The 21934-nt window shown below is 42.3% G+C and overlaps 1 long non-coding RNA gene across 1 annotated transcript; it reads left to right on the plus strand.

Moving 5' to 3' along the window:
- The first annotated feature begins 325 nt into the window (after positions 1-325).
- LOC126922870 (uncharacterized) lies at positions 326-17826 on the plus strand. The gene is made up of 3 exons (XR_007712971.1): positions 326-584; positions 7207-7286; positions 17796-17826. It is a non-coding gene; the product is annotated as an uncharacterized LOC126922870 (long non-coding RNA).
- Positions 17827-21934: the final 4108 nt, after the last annotated feature.

Below are 21934 nucleotides of genomic sequence, written 5' to 3' on the forward strand. Positions count from 1 at the left end.
AGTTAGATAAATGTGTCTTTGATACCGAATGCTGCCGGTAGGGCTACGAATTATGTACTGATATATGTACGATATATGTACTGATCGATGTAATCTTTGTGTGGGATATAGATGTTGTTTTATGTATGTTGTTCTACGTTTGTGAAGATTCATGTAACTGCTGCGTTGGAGATATGTGTTTCGCAGTTAGGGTACGAAACAACTATTTCTTTACGCAGGCCCATGGTCAAGTAGAGACGGTACTCGACATTCTGCCAATGGGTTGAATGTCGAGATGAATGTATAAAGATAAATAACCCATGGGCGGGTCTCTTGCGTAGTCACCTCCTCGTGGTGAGACCTGGTAATTGGCATCGTTTTCCAAAAAATTAATCCGTTGATTAATCTTTGGAAAACGATGCCAAGCTAAGAACTACGCACCAGTCCGGTTTGGATCTCCAAATGCCGCGAACAGAATTTTGGATGATCCAGACTGGGCTGCACCGTGGGACACCGTTGGACACCGTTGGACGACGTTGGACACCGTGGGACACCGTTGGACAACGTGGGACAGCGTAGGACAACGTGGGACACCGTTGGACAACGTGGGACAGCGTAGGACAACGTGGGACAACGTGGGACACCGTGGGATATGTCTTGTCTCTCAAATCCATTCTGAGCCCGTTCTGTATAATGGTACTTATCTGACTTGGAATCTAGTATAAAAATCGATTCTTTTTTTGCATTGAATCTTGTAGTTATTTTGTGCACGGGAGTGCGTTGCGTAAGTCCATTGATTCTTTGGAAAGATCGCGAACGAACGAGTTCGCGCCGCGATTTTTCTTTCATTGTCTGTTTGTTTGGGCTTCTTCTTAGTTTCCCATTTTTAAGAGAAAATTATTGCGGTCATGTTAGAGTTTATAACTTTTCGATATATTCAAAAGTTTTGAGCCGCGAAAATAGAACGTTAAACAGTTTAGAACAATGACTCGAATGTCCCTTTTTCAGAACACGAAATTGTGCATGCAGTGTCAATAGGTTCGGTTAAATAAATTATTGTTTTATTTCCGATATATGAGATCATTCTCTTATTTCCAACGAATTTTTAATAAGTTATTTTATTGTTTCAAATTGAGTTATATCTCAATAATTCACTTATGGAATTCAATTTTTTTTTGTTGTTGTATTATGTGTATTTGCTTCAGTTAACGTCATAAACTTGCAACATAATAACAGTTAGATTCAAATACCTCGAAACAAGTATTCTTTAAACATATTTAGTGGCGAACTTTAGAATTCTTGCAAATATTTTCCAATATTTATAACAGGCGACTATAGTGTATTAGTGCAATGTATATTTCGTATTCTAATAACGAAAATTCACAGTATATATTCTAATTGCGAACAGTATAATTCTTGAAATCGATTGCATTGCATTCACGGTATTCGTAAGCATTTGTTTGCTATCGAGATATATCTCACAATTTTCAACTTATAGTTTCATACTTGTTCCAGTTTCTTAATAATAATTTTTAAGTGTAAAGAAATAGCAGTATTTTCTAAATAAACGTTCCATAGGAAAAAGGAGAAAATTGTCGAAACAACGTTTCGCTTCTTTTCCACCCCCCCACCCCCGCCCTTAAACTGCTTTATTTTCAGGAAATATTTGTGACCGCGCGCAATGCGGTTGTAGAGTCAGTGTTTGCCACGCAATAGTTTCTTTTCAATATTTTAAAATCACGATAGTTTTGATCAAATTCGATCGAATAATCACACGCGAAAATAATAAAATTTTATCAATCAAATTTGTACGCGATATTAGAGTTATTGTTCGCCGATCATAATTTAAGCGGTCGCGGTAACGTAGTCTTTTATTTTTCTTTTTTTATATATTTATTTTTTTGAATATTCGTTTCCGGTATTAGAGTCAGTGCCTCGCTCAAGAGGATAAAGCCTCTCCAGGAGCTCAAGAATGTAAGTAGTTTTATATACTGTATTTCAATTTGTTCTATTTAGTATATTTTGTTTGAAATGTCGTTAATTACAAAATAAAAATGATGGATGATTTAGAAAGCTGTAAATGTCCTTTTTAATTGAAATAAAGTCTTGAAGTCTTAACATTAAAGTACAATAAAACTGTCTGATACTCATAAAAAATCACTGAATATTTGTTCTCAAATTTTTATATTAGATTTCCAATTTACATATTTATTAGAATTTAGTCTTTATTATTGCTAAAGTTTCAAGTTTGTTATTATATATTAACGATATTAATGATATCTTATGTTTTGTTATAGATATATCACTGCTTCAACTCCTTCGTCTTCTTTGGGAATGTTTTAACAGTGGCTAAAAAGCCAAAAATGTAATTATCTTTATACATTGTACTTCAATTATGTATATTCTGTATATTTTTCTTTGATCACTATCAATTAAGAAATACAATTTTATTGAAAATTTAGGAGATTAGCATTTTCTGAGGTTATTCTTTCATTAAAATAAAATAATTATTAAAATCTTAATACCGAATTATGAAACAAATGACTAACATATTTCAGAAATCTTTAGATTCTTAATTCTTAGATTTTAAACTTTCATATTAGAGTTTCAGTTTTTACACTTATCAAAGTTTATTAGAATTTCAATCTTTATTATTACCAAAGTTACTAAAGTTAATAAACTTTCATTTTTCATTATCTCCAACTTTTTAAATAATCAGCAATCACTCATCGTGTTTTGTTCTGTAACAGATTTCTCGCAATCTCCATTTCCACCACTGGACTCTACACAGTTCCTGATAATATTCGCTGGGGTGGCGCAGCATCCACGATACGTCCTTTGTTTCTCCGCTTCGAACGGTGAGTCGCATGCATTTCTGTTCCTCCGGTCACTCAATCATGTCGTAGGATGAAAGGTCCGAATCGGCACGGGTGATCGGTTGTATTACGTAGAATTTTTTTGCGAGCATAGTGACCGCGGGTATTTCTTATACCCGTGAGTAGTAACACTCATTTTTTGAAATTTATCAGTTTAGGATAGGTCTTCTCGCACATCGCGATTATAATAATTAGTTTTTTAATAATTAGGTTAAACATATACACTTGACAATATATTCGTGTTAGTTATAAATATGCATGTTAATATTCCGTATGAATATTTGCAAATGGCAAATATCTACACGAATATATCTGTATGACACGAATATACTTGATCTTAAGCAATAAATTGATCGTGACAATCTTAAGTCACGTTCGTTTATTTCACTTTGGCTAGAACTTAAAATATGAGTTAAAATTCATTTTTTCCGTACGAAAATGTGTGAAATTTTACGTGCAAGAAGACACTTCGCGACAGGCAGAATTTTTAATCAAAGCAATAATTTTGAACATTGCTTTTACATTTTCGAGTATTTGCTTTGATAAAGAGTTCGCCTGAGATTATTTCTTTCTTACTAATACATTTAGAGTCAATTATTCCATTTGATCGAGTCTCAGTCTTTTTCAATTAACGCTACCTTTTCTGCAATATTAAAATTTTCTTCCGATTTATTAAATTAATAAAGTAGAATTACTTAGTTAGTATTAAATTAATAAAATAGAGTTAATCAGAAAGAAGCAGCAAAGAACGTTAGTCCGTTAAATAAAAATTACACAAACTAATCATCTTTTCAGATCAGGATTTTCAGGTTTAATCCTTTCCGTGCCCATTGTCAGGATCTCATTCACGTGCCCAGGTGCTACTTGAATGGGAGAAAGACACTGGGCACGATGACCTAGAATTAAGTAATGTAATAATTTCTCAGCGACTGACCATGTGTTAGTGTATCGTGCACGACGTATTTTCCACATTACGTGTGTGTGTTGTTAGGTCGTGGAATTGCGTCGCTTTTTCTCATTCCTTAAAACTTGAAATATTAAAAATGTCGAGACATATATCGATTCAATTTACGTCTCGATACAATTAGAATTTCTGATAATATCATCCACGCGACTAAGTGTACTCATACTCTTAATATCGCTATCAATCGCAATTATAATTCCAAGTTTACTTATATCTATTTTAAAAATATAATTTTCTCAGACGTGTTTTATCACGTATTACGCAATGGTCACTAGCCTTCGTCAGTCGATTTCAGGAAAAAGGTACGTACCTTAGAGCATGCATGATATGTTAAGCTCGGGTGTCGGAGGCGTCCCGGGACGTCCTCTCTAGTGTAGGACCTTTGCGCCCGGGCGTTTGTGTGAGAACCGTGGAGCGAGTGTGTTGGTGTGCCTGTTTTGCCATTTTTAAATACAGCGCTAGGTAGGACAGGTAGCATACTTTCTGGTATGTCTGTTAATTATAAGTAGGTAGGACCGGGCAGGTTGGCACAGTCTCTGGTCGGGTAGGCGCGTTTTCGCGTGACCAACCTGTTTCTGGAAATTTATTTGAAAAATCGACGGTGAAACTGGCACGAGTAGAGCATGCTCTCGTCTCTGGTTTTGCCTTTCGATTTTTCGAATTTCGCGGTCGCGGTCGCGAATGGGCTCGAAACGAACGTTTATTGCTCGAGCACGCACGTGCGAGTGGGCAACGATCACTGCTGTGATCGTTGGTCAGTCCATGTGCACTTCAATCAGCTTCCGCGGTTTATATTTTTATTTTACCTTTATAAGTTTTTTTTTTGTTTGCGATTTAGAAGTCTCGAGCTTAGATTTAAGTTACAGCGGGCATTGCGCCCGAAGAAGGAAGAGGCTATAAGCCGAAGAGGCCCGACAAACTGTCACTCAAGAGGGCAACTACTAATGGCTCCCCATCCTCTGGGTCATCCGGAGCATGGGAAGTCATTATCGTTACTACTTTGTCACTATGCTCGCTTTTAGTATTTGTAGTAGTAGTAGTAGTAGTAGTAGTAGTAGTAGTAGTCTTTGTTTTTTTGGCCGATGTATATATCGGTCCATCGTCCCATTGGGCAAATCGCGATTTTTCTTATTAGTGTTGCGACAAATTAATTACGGGTTGTATTAGAGTTGCGAAATAATATCACGGCTTTTCATTAGTGTGGCGAGAAAATGATTACGGTTTGAATTAGAGTTGCGATAAAATGATAATCGCGTTTGCTTTAGAGTTGCGAATTACGATATCGCGATTGTCTTTTGCAATTTTTAGAATTTTTTCTGTTTTTCTGTTTAAGTAGCAATACTAGGATATTTAAAGTAGCTTTTTCCAATAGTAAATAGTAATTTTCATTAAATTCACTTTAAGAATTAGCGTTGCGACATTGTTCCATCGCGAGTTCTACTTATTTTTCCTGTTAGCGTTGCGATAATGAATGATCGCGTTTTGTTAAGTAGAGTTGCGTTCACAAACTGCCCAAACCCTCCGACTGCATTTGTCGGACACTGCTCCTGGATCACACGTACAGCCTAAAGAGCTGTACAAGTGTGATCGTTCATCGGCAACCTCCTAAATGGTTGCACTGCAATCTCTCGCTATTAGTGTTGCGTATTGCTTAAATACGAGTGCGTAGATTTATACTTATTAGCGTTGCGCATTAGATATCGGGAATTTTCAGATTTTTCTTTTTTTTTTTTTAATGGTAGATTAATTGATATTGCAAATATAACGAAGCACTCGTCGCGTTTGATTTTGAGAATTTTCTGCTTCATAAATATTAGTAGTAAATTAGCGTTGCGGAACAAGAATATTCAGTTCCACTCTCGGCGTGTTGATCGGGTTTATATAGAGTGGAAGACGATCGAATTTTAGTAGCCCTTCTGGCTACTGCTTTGTTTCTTTTTCAGCGCCCCTTATTAATGCGCCCCTTATTACTACGTTTATTACTGAAAATACTGCTATAAGACATATTCCTTTGTCAGCGTTAACGTTACCATGACTGCTAAAATACAGAACTTTATTACGAATGTATAATATATATATATATTTACATGTATGAAATTGTGAGCGATTTCATGCGCAACAAAGTATTATAACGAAATATCTTAATGTTGCTAGGAAGGCTGGAAATATTTTTTAAAATTTAATCCAATTGCAATTGGAATTAGTGCTGGTGATTGTTCGTTCTTAGAACCATAACATTTAGAATTTTTTCGACCGCGATATTTTCACTTCAATCTTTTAACAGTAATGTAAAATTTTATAAATATTCGAATTTCATTTGCATGAAACAAAAGTTTCGTCACGAAACAAAGACATCGTCACGTTTGTAGCAAAAATTCTGCAAAAAATGACTTATGCACATACCTTTCGGTTTATTATGTTGCAAATCACTACGTTGTTGTAGAAAATAACAGATACTGTTAAAAGTTAAAAGATAAAGCAAGTGATTGTATAATAACCGGGGTTTCTCTCATCTTAGTTATTCCAAACGAACTTTTCAATTTTTAATTTAGTTTAAATTCAATTACTTAAAATTCTTGTTTCCAACGTAACCCTAGTTTCGATTAAAAGATACACACGATTCTCTATATTTGCTAAAATTTAATCAATAGTAATATGATATATAATTGACCATTATTAATAGTTTATTTTTCATAAAATGTTTCATAAAATGTTCACGTTTTAAAGATGTCTGTTTCTTCCATATACCATAATCCAGTAAATGAGTTTGTTTCAGATTTATCAATTTACAGAAAATACGTTTCAGTTACATATATGAACATTTCACAGCATATTAAATACGTATGCTAGATGCCCAAATGATTTTTCTTCCATCGTCTGATTGTTCAGGCTTCTGCCCGTTTTCCCATTTTTAAAAGAAGAATATTGCGGTCACGTTGGTGTTTATAACTTTTCGATATCTTCATAAGCTCAGTACAACGAGTCGTATCTCTCTTTTGCAAAACTCTAAATTGTATATACAGTGTCAGTACTTTCATTTCCTTTCTGTGGTTCCAAGTTAGACATATGTATCATTGATACCGAATGTTGCCAGTACGGTTGCGAATTATTGTACAATGTTTGAACTGATCGATGTAATTGTTTTCGCAGATTAATCAGTTGATTAATTTTCAGAAAACAACTACATTGATAAGTACAAACATTGCACAATAATTCGATACCAAGCTCAGAATCACGCTAATACAGTCCATTTTGGATTACGAAAAGCCACGAAGAGAATTTTGGATAATCTAAACTGGACTGCAACGTGGGACGACATTGGACACGGTGGGACGCCGCTGCACACCGTGGGACTCCGCTGGAAGCCGTAGAACACCGTTGGTCCAGTGTAGATCACCAAAAAACGCGAAAAGAATTTTGGATGATCTAGACTGGACTGCAACGTGGGACACCGTGGGATACCATTGGTTCAGTGTGGATATCCAAATGCCGCGAAAAGAATTTTGGATGATCTACACTGGACTGCAACGTGGGACAACGTTGGTCTAGTTTGGATCTCCAAAAGCCGCGAACAGAATTTTGGCGGATCTGGACTGGGCTGTACCGTAGGACATCGTTAGACATCGTTGGACACCGTTGGACATCGTTGGACATCGTTGGACACCGTTGGACACCGTTGGACATCGTTGGACACCGTTGGACGACGTTGGACATCGTTGGACACCGTTGGACATCGTTGGACACCGTTGGACACCGTTGGACATCGTTGGACATCGTTGGACACCGTTGGACATCGTTGGACACCGTTGGACGACGTTGGACATCGTTGGACATCGTTGGACGACGTTGGACACCGTTGGACACCGTTGGACACCGTTGGACGACGTTGGACACCGTTGGACATCGTTGGACACCGTTGGACATCGTTGGATATCGTTAGACACCGGGGGACACCGTAGAATGCGTGCGTTTTAGGCTTAATTAATCGTAAAGTAGATACCTATGTTCAGTGCATTGTGTGCTCATTCTGTACAACGACACTTATCCATCTTGGAACGAAAAATTGTATCCGCGATTTGTCGGTACGCGATCGCTCAGTTGTTTCAAACTGTCGCGTGACGTACTCGCTCGTGCGTATTCCGGGTACGTGCGGGTCAACGTGCACTGGACAACTCTTTGGATTCGTAAGGCGGCCCAAGCACACCTCAGTCTTGGTGACTGCTCGACGACTGCTCGACGTTCGCATCGAATCGCGGGAGTTGTCGTCGCGCCGCTGATGCTTGCGAATCTGTTGGGGATTCAGTCGTGGATCTGCACTCCTGTCCGATTGGTACTTCGGTACTCGGGCAGGGACCTGTAATTTCACGTCCTCCGTAATCCTGTTCGGGCCCGTGGGGGTGGGCCCCACTGTTCAGTCGAAGATCATGCCTTCGTAATCCTGTTCAGCGGCCCCTCCACAGGGGTGGGCCCCACTGTTCAGTTGAGGCCTCTGCCTTCGTAATCCTGTTCAGCGGCCCCTCCCCGGGTTCCACATGTTCAGTTGGAGTGTGTTAAGTTGCCGGCCTATGTGCTGGATCCACGGCTGGATCACCAGCGGATCACTGGCATCATCGGTCGGCGCCATCGACCGCGACTCGTATAAGTTTCGAACGGCGAAACAGGAATCGAGTTATGGTCAATACTTGGGCTTTCCGCTAATCCTTCGGGTTATCCGGTGCACGGGAGTACGTCGTGTAGGTTTGATAGTACGTTCGTTAGCTTCATTTTCTTTCACTCGTTCCAAGTTAGATAAATGTGTCTTTGATACCGAATGCTGCCGGTAGGGCTACGAATTATGTACTGATATATGTACGATATATGTACTGATCGATGTAATCTTTGTGTGGGATATAGATGTTGTTTTATGTATGTTGTTCTACGTTTGTGAAGATTCATGTAACTGCTGCGTTGGAGATATGTGTTTCGCAGTTAGGGTACGAAACAACTATTTCTTTACGCAGGCCCATGTTCAAGTAGAGACGGTACTCGACATTCTGCCAATGGGTTGAATGTCGAGATGAATGTATAAAGATAAATAACCCATGGGCGGGTCTCTTGCGTAGTCACCTCCTCGTGGTGAGACCTGGTAATTGGCATCGTTTTCCAAAAAATTAATCCGTTGATTAATCTTTGGAAAACGATGCCAAGCTAAGAACTACGCACCAGTCCGGTTTGGATCTCCAAATGCCGCGAACAGAATTTTGGATGATCCAGACTGGGTTGCACCGTGGGACATCGTTGGACACCGTTGGACACCGTTGGACATCGTTGGACATCGTTGGATATCGTTGGACGCCGGCGGACAACGTAGAATGCGTGCGTTTTAGGCTTAATTAATGGTAAGATAGACACCTATGTTCAGTGCATTGTGAGCTCATTCTGTACAACGTCACTTATCCATCTTGGAACGAAAAATTGTATCCGCGATTTGTCGGTACGCGATCGCTCAGTTGTTTCAAACTGTCGCGTGACGTACTCGCTCGTGCGTATTCCGGGTACGTGCGGGTCAACGTGCACTGGACAACTCTTTGGATTCGTAAGGCGGCCCAAGCACACCTCAGTCTTGGTGACTGCTCGACGACTGCTCGACGTTCGCATCGAATCGCGGGAGTTGTCGTCGCGCCGCTGATGCTTGCGAATCTGTTGGGGATTCAGTCGTGGATCTGCACTCCTGTCCGATTGGTACTTCGGTACTCGGGCAGGGACCTGTAATTTCACGTCCTCCGTAATCCTGTTCGGGCCCGTGGGGGTGGGCCCCACTGTTCAGTCGAAGATCATGCCTTCGTAATCCTGTTCAGCGGCCCCTCCACAGGGGTGGGCCCCACTGTTCAGTTGAGGCCTCTGCCTTCGTAATCCTGTTCAGCGGCCCCTCCCCGGGTTCCACATGTTCAGTTGGAGTGTGTTAAGTTGCCGGCCTATGTGCTGGATCCACGGCTGGATCACCAGCGGATCACTGGCATCATCGGTCGGCGCCATCGACCGCGACTCGTATAAGTTTCGAACGGTGAAACAGGAATCGAGTTATGGTCAATACTTGGGCTTTCCGCTAATCCTTCGGGTTATCCGGTGCACGGGAGTACGTCGTGTAGGTTTGATAGTACGTTCGTTAGCTTCATTTTCTTTCACTCGTTCCAAGTTAGATAAATGTGTCTTTGATACCGAATGCTGCCGGTAGGGCTACGAATTATGTACTGATATATGTACGATATATGTACTGATCGATGTAATCTTTGTGTGGGATATAGATGTTGTTTTATGTATGTTGTTCTACGTTTGTGAAGATTCATGTAACTGCTGCGTTGGAGATATGTGTTTCGCAGTTAGGGTACGAAACAACTATTTCTTTACGCAGGCCCATGGTCAAGTAGAGACGGTACTCGACATTCTGCCAATGGGTTGAATGTCGAGATGAATGTATAAAGATAAATAACCCATGGGCGGGTCTCTTGCGTAGTCACCTCCTCGTGGTGAGACCTGGTAATTGGCATCGTTTTCCAAGAAATTAATCCGTTGATTAATCTTTGGAAAACGATGCCAAGCTAAGAACTACGCACCAGTCCGGTTTGGATCTCCAAATGCCGCGAACAGAATTTTGGATGATCCAGACTGGGCTGCACCGTGGGACATCGTTGGACACCGTTGGACACCGTTGGACATCGTTGGACATCGTTGGATATCGTTGGACGCCGGCGGACACCGTAGAATGCGTGCGTTTTAGGCTTAGTTAATGGTAAGATAGACACCTATGTTCAGTGCATTGTGAGCTCATTCTGTACAACGACACTTATCCATCTTGGAACGAAAAATTGTATCCGCGATTTGTCGGTACGCGATCGCTCAGTTGTTTCAAACTGCCGCGTGACGTACTCGCTCGTGCGTATTCCGGGTACGTGCGGGTCAACGTGCACTGGACAACTCTTTGGATTCGTAAGGCGGCCCAAGCACACCTCAGTCTTGGTGACTGCTCGACGACTGCTCGACGTTCGCATCGAATCGCGGGAGTTGTCGTCGCGCCGCTGATGCTTGCGAATCTGTTGGGGATTCAGTCGTGGATCTGCACTCCTGTCCGATTGGTACTTCGGTACTCGGGCAGGGACCTGTAATTTCACGTCCTCCGTAATCCCGTTCGGGCCCGTGGGGGTGGGCCCCACTGTTCAGTCGAAGATCATGCCTTCGTAATCCTGTTCAGCGGCCCCTCCACAGGGGTGGGCCCCACTGTTCAGTTGAGGCCTCTGCCTTCGTAATCCTGTTCAGCGGCCCCTCCCCGGGTTCCACATGTTCAGTTGGAGTGTGTTAAGTTGCCGGCCTATGTGCTGGATCCACGGCTGGATCACCAGCGGATCACTGGCATCATCGGTCGGCGCCATCGACCGCGACTCGTATAAGTTTCGAACGGCGAAACAGGAATCGAGTTATGGTCAATACTTGGGCTTTCCGCTAATCCTTCGGGTTATCCGGTGCACGGGAGTACGTCGTGTAGGTTTGATAGTACGTTCGTTAGCTTCATTTTCTTTCACTCGTTCCAAGTTAGATAAATGTGTCTTTGATACCGAATGCTGCCGGTAGGGCTACGAATTATGTACTGATATATGTACGATATATGTACTGATCGATGTAATCTTTGTGTGGGATATAGATGTTGTTTTATGTATGTTGTTCTACGTTTGTGAAGATTCATGTAACTGCTGCGTTGGAGATATGTGTTTCGCAGTTAGGGTACGAAACAACTATTTCTTTACGCAGGCCCATGTTCAAGTAGAGACGGTACTCGACATTCTGCCAATGGGTTGAATGTCGAGATGAATGTATAAAGATAAATAACCCATGGGCGGGTCTCTTGCGTAGTCACCTCCTCGTGGTGAGACCTGGTAATTGGCATCGTTTTCCAAAAAATTAATCCGTTGATTAATCTTTGGAAAACGATGCCAAGCTAAGAACTACGCACCAGTCCGGTTTGGATCTCCAAATGCCGCGAACAGAATTTTGGATGATCCAGACTGGGTTGCACCGTGGGACATCGTTGGACACCGTTGGACACCGTTGGACATCGTTGGACATCGTTGGATATCGTTGGACGCCGGCGGACACCGTAGAATGCGTGCGTTTTAGGCTTAATTAATGGTAAGATAGACACCTATGTTCAGTGCATTGTGAGCTCATTCTGTACAACGTCACTTATCCATCTTGGAACGAAAAATTGTATCCGCGATTTGTCGGTACGCGATAGCTCAGTTGTTTCAAACTGTCGCGTGACGTACTCGCTCGTGCGTATTCCGGGTACGTGCGGGTCAACGTGCACTGGACAACTCTTTGGATTCGTAAGGCGGCCCAAGCACACCTCAGTCTTGGTGACTGCTCGACGACTGCTCGACGTTCGCATCGAATCGCGGGAGTTGTCGTCGCGCCGCTGATGCATGCGAATCTGTTGGGGATTCAGTCGTGGATCTGCACTCCTGTCCGATTGGTACTTCGGTACTCGGGCAGGGACCTGTAATTTCACGTCCTCCGTAATCCTGTTCGGGCCCGTGGGGGTGGGCCCCACTGTTCAGTCGAAGATCATGCCTTCGTAATCCTGTTCAGCGGCCCCTCCACAGGGGTGGGCCCCACTGTTCAGTTGAGGCCTCTGCCTTCGTAATCCTGTTCAGCGGCCCCTCCCCGGGTTCCACATGTTCAGTTGGAGTGTGTTAAGTTGCCGGCCTATGTGCTGGATCCACGGCTGGATCACCAGCGGATCACTGGCATCATCGGTCGGCGCCATCGACCGCGACTCGTATAAGTTTCGAACGGCGAAACAGGAATCGAGTTATGGTCAATACTTGGGCTTTCCGCTAATCCTTCGGGTTATCCGGTGCATGGGAGTACGTCGTGTAGGTTTGATAGTACGTTCGTTAGCTTCATTTTCTTTCACTCGTTCCAAGTTAGATAAATGTGTCTTTGATACCGAATGCTGCCGGTAGGGCTACGAATTATGTACTGATATATGTACGATATATGTACTGATCGATGTAATCTTTGTGTGGGATATAGATGTTGTTTTATGTATGTTGTTCTACGTTTGTGAAGATTCATGTAACTGCTGCGTTGGAGATATGTGTTTCGCAGTTAGGGTACGAAACAACTATTTCTTTACGCAGGCCCATGGTCAAGTAGAGACGGTACTCGACATTCTGCCAATGGGTTGAATGTCGAGATGAATGTATAAAGATAAATAACCCATGGGCGGGTCTCTTGCGTAGTCACCTCCTCGTGGTGAGACCTGGTAATTGGCATCGTTTTCCAAAAAATTAATCCGTTGATTAATCTTTGGAAAACGATGCCAAGCTAAGAACTACGCACCAGTCCGGTTTGGATCTCCAAATGCCGCGAACAGAATTTTGGACGATCCAGACTGGGCTGCACCGTGGGACATCGTTGGACACCGTTGGACACCGTTGGACATCGTTGGACATCGTTGGATATCGTTGGACGCCGGCGGACACCGTAGAATGCGTGCGTTTTAGGCTTAGTTAATGGTAAGATAGACACCTATGTTCAGTGCATTGTGAGCTCATTCTGTACAACGACACTTATCCATCTTGGAACGAAAAATTGTATCCGCGATTTGTCGGTACGCGATCGCTCAGTTGTTTCAAACTGCCGCGTGACGTACTCGCTCGTGCGTATTCCGGGTACGTGCGGGTCAACGTGCACTGGACAACTCTTTGGATTCGTAAGGCGGCCCAAGCACACCTCAGTCTTGGTGACTGCTCGACGACTGCTCGACGTTCGCATCGAATCGCGGGAGTTGTCGTCGCGCCGCTGATGCTTGCGAATCTGTTGGGGATTCAGTCGTGGATCTGCACTCCTGTCCGATTGGTACTTCGGTACTCGGGCAGGGACCTGTAATTTCACGTCCTCCGTAATCCTGTTCGGGCCCGTGGGGGTGGGCCCCACTGTTCAGTCGAAGATCATGCCTTCGTAATCCTGTTCAGCGGCCCCTCCACAGGGGTGGGCCCCACTGTTCAGTTGAGGCCTCTGCCTTCGTAATCCTGTTCAGCGGCCCCTCCCCGGGTTCCACATGTTCAGTTGGAGTGTGTTAAGTTGCCGGCCTATGTGCTGGATCCACGGCTGGATCACCAGCGGATCACTGGCATCATCGGTCGGCGCCATCGACCGCGACTCGTATAAGTTTCGAACGGCGAAACAGGAATCGAGTTATGGTCAATACTTGGGCTTTCCGCTAATCCTTCGGGTTATCCTGTGCACGGGAGTACGTCGTGTAGGTTTGATAGTACGTTCGTTAGCTTCATTTTCTTTCACTCGTTCCAAGTTAGATAAATGTGTCTTTGATACCGAATGCTGCCGGTAGGGCTACGAATTATGTACTGATATATGTACGATATATGTACTGATCGATGTAATCTTTGTGTGGGATATAGATGTTGTTTTATGTATGTTGTTCTACGTTTGTGAAGATTCATGTAACTGCTGCGTTGGAGATATGTGTTTCGCAGTTAGGGTACGAAACAACTATTTCTTTACGCAGGCCCATGGTCAAGTAGAGACGGTACTCGACATTCTGCCAATGGGTTGAATGTCGAGATGAATGTATAAAGATAAATAACCCATGGGCGGGTCTCTTGCGTAGTCACCTCCTCGTGGTGAGACCTGGTAATTGGCATCGTTTTCCAAAAAATTAATCCGTTGATTAATCTTTGGAAAACGATGCCAAGCTAAGAACTACGCACCAGTCCGGTTTGGATCTCCAAATGCCGCGAACAGAATTTTGGATGATCCAGACTGGGCTGCACCGTGGGACATCGTTGGACACCGTTGGACACCGTTGGACATCGTTGGACATCGTTGGATATCGTTGGACGCCGGCGGACACCGTAGAATGCGTGCGTTTTAGGCTTAATTAATGGTAAGATAGACACCTATGTTCAGTGCATTGTGAGCTCATTCTGTACAACGACACTTATCCATCTTGGAACGAAAAATTGTATCCGCGATTTGTCGGTACGCGATCGCTCAGTTGTTTCAAACTGTCGCGTGACGTACTCGCTCGTGCGTATTCCGGGTACGTGCGGGTCAACGTGCACTGGACAACTCTTTGGATTCGTAAGGCGGCCCAAGCACACCTCAGTCTTGGTGACTGCTCGACGACTGCTCGACGTTCGCATCGAATCGCGGGAGTTGTCGTCGCGCCGCTGATGCTTGCGAATCTGTTGGGGATTCAGTCGTGGATCTGCACTCCTGTCCGATTGGTACTTCGGTACTCGGGCAGGGACCTGTAATTTCACGTCCTCCGTAATCCTGTTCGGGCCCGTGGGGGTGGGCCCCACTGTTCAGTCGAAGATCATGTCTTCGTAATCCTGTTCAGCGGCCCCTCCACAAGGGTGGGCCCCACTGTTCAGTTGAGGCCTCTGCCTTCGTAATCCTGTTCAGCGGCCCCTCCCCGGGTTCCACATGTTCAGTTGGAGTGTGTTAAGTTGCCGGCCTATGTGCTGGATCCACGGCTGGATCACCAGCGGATCACTGGCATCATCTGTCGACGCCATCGACCGCGACTCGTATAAGTTTCGAACGGCGAAACAGGAATCGAGTTATGGTCAATACTTGGGCTTTCCGCTAATCCTTCGGGTTATCCGGTGCACGGGAGTACGTCGTGTAGGTTTGATAGTACGTCCGTTAGCTTCATTTTCTTTCACTCGTTCCAAGTTAGATAAATGTGTCTTTGATACCGAATGCTGCCGGTAGGGCTACGAATTATGTACTGATATATGTACGATATATGTACTGATCGATGTAATCTTTGTGTGGGATATAGATGTTGTTTTATGTATGTTGTTCTACGTTTGTGAAGATTCATGTAACTGCTGCGTTGGAGATATGTGTTTCGCAGTTAGGGTACGAAACAACTATTTCTTTACGCAGGCCCATGGTCAAGTAGAGACGGTACTCGACATTCTGCCAATGGGTTGAATGTCGAGATGAATGTATAAAGATAAATAACCCATGGGCGGGTCTCTTGCGTAGTCACCTCCTCGTGGTGAGACCTGGTAATTGGCATCGTTTTCCAAAAAATTAATCCGTTGATTAATCTTTGGAAAACGATGCCAAGCTAAGAACTACGCACCAGTCCGGTTTGGATCTCCAAATGCCGCGAACAGAATTTTGGATGATCCAGACTGGGCTGCACCGTGGGACACCGTTGGACACCGTTGGACACCGTTGGACACCGTTGTACGACGTTGGACATCGTTGGACACCGTTGGACACCGTTGGACATCGTTGGACATCGTTGGACACCGTTGGACGACGTTGGACATCGTTGGACATCGTTGGACACCGTTGGACGACGTTGGACATCGTTGGACATCGTTGGACGACGTTGGACGACGTTGGACACCGTTGGACACCGTTGGACACCGTTGGACGACGTTGGACACCGTTGGACATCGTTGGACACCGTTGGACATCGTTGGATATCGTTGGACATCGTTGGATATCGTTGGACACCGGGGGACACCGTAGAATGCGTGCGTTTTAGGCTTAATTAATGGTAAGATAGACACCCATGTTCAGTGCATTGTGAGCTCATTCTGTACAACGACACTTATCCATCTTGGAACGAAAAATTGTATCCGCGATTTGTCGGTACGCGATCGCTCAGTTGTTTCAAACTGTCGCGTGACGTACTCGCTCGTGCGTATTCCGGGTACGTGCGGGTCAACATGCACTGGACAACTCTTTGGATTCGTAAGGCGGCCCAAGCACACCTCAGTCTTGGTGACTGCTCGACGACTGCTCGACGTTCGCATCGAATCGCGGGAGTTGTCGTCGCGCCGCTGATGCTTGCGAATCTGTTGGGGATTCAGTCGGGGATCTGCACTCCTGTCCGATTGGTACTTCGGTACTCGGGCAGGGACCTGTAATTTCACGTCCTCCGTAATCCTGTTCGGGCCCGTGGGGGTGGGCCCCACTGTTCAGTCGAAGATCATGCCTTCGTAATCCTGTTCAGCGGCCCCTCCACAGGGGTGGGCCCCACTGTTCAGTTGAGGCCTCTGCCTTCGTAATCCTGTTCAGCGGCCCCTCCCCGGGTTCCACATGTTCAGTTGGAGTGTGTTAAGTTGCCGGCCTATGTGCTGGATCCACGGTTGGATCACCAGCGGATCACTGGCATCATCGGTCGGCGCCATCGACCGCGACTCGTATAAGTTTCGAACGGCGAAACAGGAATCGAGTTATGGTCAATACTTGGGCTTTCCGCTAATCCTTCGGGTTATCCGGTGCACGGGAGTACGTCGTGTAGGTTTGATAGTACGTTCGTTAGCTTCATTTTCTTTCACTCGTTCCAAGTTAGATAAATGTGTCTTTGATACCGAATGCTGCCGGTAGGGCTACGAATTATGTACTGATATATGTACGATATATGTACTGATCGATGTAATCTTTGTGTGGGATATAGATGTTGTTTTATGTATGTTGTTCTACGTTTGTGAAGATTCATGTAACTGCTGCGTTGGAGATATGTGTTTCGCAGTTAGGGTACGAAACAACTATTTCTTTACGCAGGCCCATGGTCAAGTAGAGACGGTACTCGACATTCTGCCAATGGGTTGAATGTCGAGATGAATGTATAAAGATAAATAACCCATGGGCGGGTCTCTTGCGTAGTCACCTCCTCGTGGTGAGACCTGGTAATTGGCATCGTTTTCCAAAAAATTAATCCGTTGATTAATCTTTGGAAAACGATGCCAAGCTAAGAACTACGCACCAGTCCGGTTTGGATCTCCAAATGCCGCGAACAGAATTTTGGATGATCCAGACTGGGCTGCACCGTGGGACACCGTTGGACACCGTTGGACGACGTTGGACACCGTGGGACACCGTTGGACAACGTGGGACAGCGTAGGACAACGTGGGACACCGTTGGACAACGTGGGACAGCGTAGGACAACGTGGGACAACGTGGGACACCGTGGGATATGTCTTGTCTCTCAAATCCATTCTGAGCCCGTTCTGTATAATGGTACTTATCTGACTTGGAATCTAGTATAAAAATCGATTCTTTTTTTGCATTGAATCTTGTAGTTATTTTGTGCACGGGAGTGCGTTGCGTAAGTCCATTGATTCTTTGGAAAGATCGCGAACGAACGAGTTCGCGCCGCGATTTTTCTTTCATTGTCTGTTTGTTTGGGCTTCTTCTTAGTTTCCCATTTTTAAGAGAAAATTATTGCGGTCATGTTAGAGTTTATAACTTTTCGATATATTCAAAAGTTTTGAGCCGCGAAAATAGAACGTTAAACAGTTTAGAACAATGACTCGAATGTCCCTTTTTCAGAACACGAAATTGTGCATGCAGTGTCAATAGGTTCGGTTAAATAAATTATTGTTTTATTTCCGATATATGAGATCATTCTCTTATTTCCAACGAATTTTTAATAAGTTATTTTATTGTTTCAAATTGAGTTATATCTCAATAATTCACTTATGGAATTCAATTTTTTTTTGTTGTTGTATTATGTGTATTTGCTTCAGTTAACGTCATAAACTTGCAACATAATAACAGTTAGATTCAAATACCTCGAAACAAGTATTCTTTAAACATATTTAGTGGCGAACTTTAGAATTCTTGCAAATATTTTCCAATATTTATAACAGGCGACTATAGTGTATTAGTGCAATGTATATTTCGTATTCTAATAACGAAAATTCACAGTATATATTCTAATTGCGAACAGTATAATTCTTGAAATCGATTGCATTGCATTCACGGTATTCGTAAGCATTTGTTTGCTATCGAGATATATCTCACAATTTTCAACTTATAGTTTCATACTTGTTCCAGTTTCTTAATAATAATTTTTAAGTGTAAAGAAATAGCAGTATTTTCTAAATAAACGTTCCATAGGAAAAAGGAGAAAATTGTCGAAACAACGTTTCGCTTCTTTTCCACCCCCCCACCCCCGCCCTTAAACTGCTTTATTTTCAGGAAATATTTGTGACCGCGCGCAATGCGGTTGTAGAGTCAGTGTTTGCCACGCAATAGTTTCTTTTCAATATTTTAAAATCACGATAGTTTTGATCAAATTCGATCGAATAATCACACGCGAAAATAATAAAATTTTATCAATCAAATTTGTACGCGATATTAGAGTTATTGTTCGCCGATCATAATTTAAGCGGTCGCGGTAACGTAGTCTTTTATTTTTCTTTTTTTATATATTTATTTTTTTGAATATTCGTTTCCGGTATTAGAGTCAGTGCCTCGCTCAAGAGGATAAAGCCTCTCCAGGAGCTCAAGAATGTAAGTAGTTTTATATACTGTATTTCAATTTGTTCTATTTAGTATATTTTGTTTGAAATGTCGTTAATTACAAAATAAAAATGATGGATGATTTAGAAAGCTGTAAATGTCCTTTTTAATTGAAATAAAGTCTTGAAGTCTTAACATTAAAGTACAATAAAACTGTCTGATACTCATAAAAAATCACTGAATATTTGTTCTCAAATTTTTATATTAGATTTCCAATTTACATATTTATTAGAATTTAGTCTTTATTATTGCTAAAGTTTCAAGTTTGTTATTATATATTAACGATATTAATGATATCTTATGTTTTGTTATAGATATATCACTGCTTCAACTCCTTCGTCTTCTTTGGGAATGTTTTAACAGTGGCTAAAAAGCCAAAAATGTAATTATCTTTATACATTGTACTTCAATTATGTATATTCTGTATATTTTTCTTTGATCACTATCAATTAAGAAATACAATTTTATTGAAAATTTAGGAGATTAGCATTTTCTGAGGTTATTCTTTCATTAAAATAAAATAATTATTAAAATCTTAATACCGAATTATGAAACAAATGACTAACATATTTCAGAAATCTTTAGATTCTTAATTCTTAGATTTTAAACTTTCATATTAGAGTTTCAGTTTTTACACTTATCAAAGTTTATTAGAATTTCAATCTTTATTATTACCAAAGTTACTAAAGTTAATAAACTTTCATTTTTCATTATCTCCAACTTTTTAAATAATCAGCAATCACTCATCGTGTTTTGTTCTGTAACAGATTTCTCGCAATCTCCATTTCCACCACTGGACTCTACACAGTTCCTGATAATATTCGCTGGGGTGGCGCAGCATCCACGATACGTCCTTTGTTTCTCCGCTTCGAACGGTGAGTCGCATGCATTTCTGTTCCTCCGGTCACTCAATCATGTCGTAGGATGAAAGGTCCGAATCGGCACGGGTGATCGGTTGTATTACGTAGAATTTTTTTGCGAGCATAGTGACCGCGGGTATTTCTTATACCCGTGAGTAGTAACACTCATTTTTTGAAATTTATCAGTTTAGGATAGGTCTTCTCGCACATCGCGATTATAATAATTAGTTTTTTAATAATTAGGTTAAACATATACACTTGACAATATATTCGTGTTAGTTATAAATATGCATGTTAATATTCCGTATGAATATTTGCAAATGGCAAATATCTACACGAATATATCTGTATGACACGAATATACTTGATCTTAAGCAATAAATTGATCGTGACAATCTTAAGTCACGTTCGTTTATTTCACTTTGGCTAGAACTTAAAATATGAGTTAAAATTCATTTTTTCCGTACGAAAATGTGTGAAATTTTACGTGCAAGAAGACACTTCGCGACAGGCAGAATTTTTAATCAAAGCAATAATTTTGAACATTGCTTTTACATTTTCGAGTATTTGCTTTGATAAAGAGTTCGCCTGAGATTATTTCTTTCTTACTAATACATTTAGAGTCAATTATTCCATTTGATCGAGTCTCAGTCTTTTTCAATTAACGCTACCTTTTCTGCAATATTAAAATTTTCTTCCGATTTATTAAATTAATAAAGTAGAATTACTTAGTTAGTATTAAATTAATAAAATAGAGTTAATCAGAAAGAAGCAGCAAAGAACGTTAGTCCGTTAAATAAAAATTACACAAACTAATCATCTTTTCAGATCAGGATTTTCAGGTTTAATCCTTTCCGTGCCCATTGTCAGGATCTCATTCACGTGCCCAGGTGCTACTTGAATGGGAGAAAGACACTGGGCACGATGACCTAGAATTAAGTAATGTAATAATTTCTCAGCGACTGACCATGTGTTAGTGTATCGTGCACGACGTATTTTCCACATTACGTGTGTGTGTTGTTAGGTCGTGGAATTGCGTCGCTTTTTCTCATTCCTTAAAACTTGAAATATTAAAAATGTCGAGACATATATCGATTCAATTTACGTCTCGATACAATTAGAATTTCTGATAATATCATCCACGCGACTAAGTGTACTCATACTCTTAATATCGCTATCAATCGCAATTATAATTCCAAGTTTACTTATATCTATTTTAAAAATATAATTTTCTCAGACGTGTTTTATCACGTATTACGCAATGGTCACTAGCCTTCGTCAGTCGATTTCAGGAAAAAGGTACGTACCTTAGAGCATGCATGATATGTTAAGCTCGGGTGTCGGAGGCGTCCCGGGACGTCCTCTCTAGTGTAGGACCTTTGCGCCCGGGCGTTTGTGTGAGAACCGTGGAGCGAGTGTGTTGGTGTGCCTGTTTTGCCATTTTTAAATACAGCGCTAGGTAGGACAGGTAGCATACTTTCTGGTATGTCTGTTAATTATAAGTAGGTAGGACCGGGCAGGTTGGCACAGTCTCTGGTCGGGTAGGCGCGTTTTCGCGTGACCAACCTGTTTCTGGAAATTTATTTGAAAAATCGACGGTGAAACTGGCACGAGTAGAGCATGCTCTCGTCTCTGGTTTTGCCTTTCGATTTTTCGAATTTCGCGGTCGCGGTCGCGAATGGGCTCGAAACGAACGTTTATTGCTCGAGCACGCACGTGCGAGTGGGCAACGATCACTGCTGTGATCGTTGGTCAGTCCATGTGCACTTCAATCAGCTTCCGCGGTTTATATTTTTATTTTACCTTTATAAGTTTTTTTTTTGTTTGCGATTTAGAAGTCTCGAGCTTAGATTTAAGTTACAGCGGGCATTGCGCCCGAAGAAGGAAGAGGCTATAAGCCGAAGAGGCCCGACAA

Source organism: Bombus affinis, chromosome 12 (genome assembly GCF_024516045.1).
Source record: "Bombus affinis isolate iyBomAffi1 chromosome 12, iyBomAffi1.2, whole genome shotgun sequence".
Classification (NCBI taxonomy): Eukaryota; Metazoa; Arthropoda; class Insecta; order Hymenoptera; family Apidae; genus Bombus; species Bombus affinis.